We start from the raw sequence: 2,183 nt of genomic DNA, 5'->3' as shown, positions 1-2,183 counted from the left end.
CAGAAAAGCCTTTTCTGATGAAGGGTCTAGGCCCGAAACGTCAGCCTTTCTGCTCCTGTGATGCGGCTTGGCCTGCTGTGTTCATCCAGCCCTGCACCTTGCTGTCTCGGATTCTCCAGCATCTGCAGTTCCTACTATCTGTGATTCAGTAAAGATGGCAGTTTCCTTTCCTAAGGCATGAGGGAACCAGATTCTTTTTTTCAACAATTTACAATGGTTTGTGGTGATTGCGACTCTTAATTCCAGAATTTTAAAAAAAATTGAATTCAAATTCCACCATTTGCTATTGTGGGATCTGAACCTTGGTCTGGAACATTACCCTGGGTCTCTCGATTAATAGTCTAGTAATAATATCACTAGGTCATCACTTTTACTTGCCCATGCACAATAGACACTACGTAAGGTTGGATTGATAAATAAGTAATATTGTGTGTCACAAATTCCAGGAAATGCTGTCCCAACAACAGAAATAACATTCAACTGAATTAACACTGAACTTCTGATAAAGCGCCAGGGCTTAGCATTGTCGACTAGTTACAGTCTTGCCATAAAACAGCAAGTCTGAGAATGGATATTCTGTACTGTGTATCCCACTTCCTGTCCCACCACTTACAAGCATGCCAGGAGTAGGATGGAATAATCTCCCACTTGCCTACAGCACACAAGTTTGACAATGCCCAGAACGAAGCAGCCCATTAATCAGCACCGATCCACCACTTTAAGCATTCAATCCCTCCAGCAGAACACAGTGGCTGTAGTGCATTCCATCTACAATATTCTATTTAGCAATTTGTCAAGGTTTTGACTGCACTGTCCAAATCCGTAATCTCTACCATCTAGTCAGTCAAAAGACAGATGCTCAGGAACCAAGTTACCCAAGCCATACATAATTCCAACTTGGAAACACCGAAGGGTCTTTTTTCATGCTGTACACTGTGACTCTATGACTGTTCATTCTTCAACGCTGGGCCAAAGTCCTGTAACTCCCTTCCTGGAGCACCTTCACCATCATCTTCTCAAATTCAATTAGGGACATCAATAATTGCTGGCATTGTCACATATGTCCAAATTCCACACATGAATTTGAATATGAACAGTTGTATCTGGCTAAATTTTGGTTTTGACTCCCAAGTTAGCTAATTAAAATATCTGACAACTGAGAAACAAATTACTGACCAAGAACTCTTTCAGATTAAGGAAGCCAGACTGCTGGTACAACGAATACACTTGTTGCAACCAGCAAGTGATCTGCATTTTTTAGCAGACCAAGCCTGTCAGGACACATCCATTTAGATAAATACTGTAAAATATTTTTGATCTACAAGCTCTCCAATTTTGGTACATGCCACATCTCAGATGAAATTGTTTATTTTCAGGAATTATCTAGATACGTGCATATTAAGAATGACGTCTACCTTGCTGATCACAACAATAACCTTTATTAAAAGCGGAATGAAAACAATTACACACCAGTATTCCCCAATACTACAAGTGACATTTATGAAAAAGTCTAGTCAATAGCAGGCTTTAATTGTGCAAAGTATCCAAACTAAACTTAAACTTTGATCTCACCCAGAACTCTCTCAAATGCATGCAACAGAAGTCACTAGTTAAATGGGGATGGTCACTAAAGCATCAATACCTGATAGCATAGAGTGAGAAAAGAATGCCAAACTGACAGAAGGAAGCCAGAAGAACAGCAAGAAACTCCAAAAGCAAAATCTTTGACAAGCAAAACAAGAATCAGCTGAGTTAAAGATTACAAAGAGGAATTAAACTAAAAATGCTAACACCTTTCTTTAAAATAAGAAGTAACAGAAAACAGGTCTTCACTAAAATATAAACTATGTCATACATAAAATTCAAAGCCTCATTGTAGCTTGACTCCAATTGCTGCCTAAAATGTTTCAACAAGATTCTCCTCAAAGGCTAAAAATTGCCACCACACTCAAAACCAAGCAGGAAGTAGCTTTTAACAGTCTTGGTTAATCTTCATTCCACTTAGCCATCAGGAATATTTCACAAAGGCTGCCCTGATTCAACAAGAATATTCCACTCATGAAAGCAAAGTTGTTAAAATCAGGTTAATGCTGTGTACTGGATGTGCAGAATCTGAAATGTCTCAGATTACTCAGTGTTAAATGCACATGAACATACTTAGACACAGAATCGAATTAATCACT

This window comes from Rhincodon typus, chromosome 21, assembly GCF_021869965.1.
Source record: "Rhincodon typus isolate 14 chromosome 21, sRhiTyp1.1, whole genome shotgun sequence".
NCBI classification, from domain to species: Eukaryota; Metazoa; Chordata; class Chondrichthyes; order Orectolobiformes; family Rhincodontidae; genus Rhincodon; species Rhincodon typus.
The sequence above is the reverse complement of the archived record's forward strand: the minus strand, read 5'-3'. Positions refer to the sequence as shown.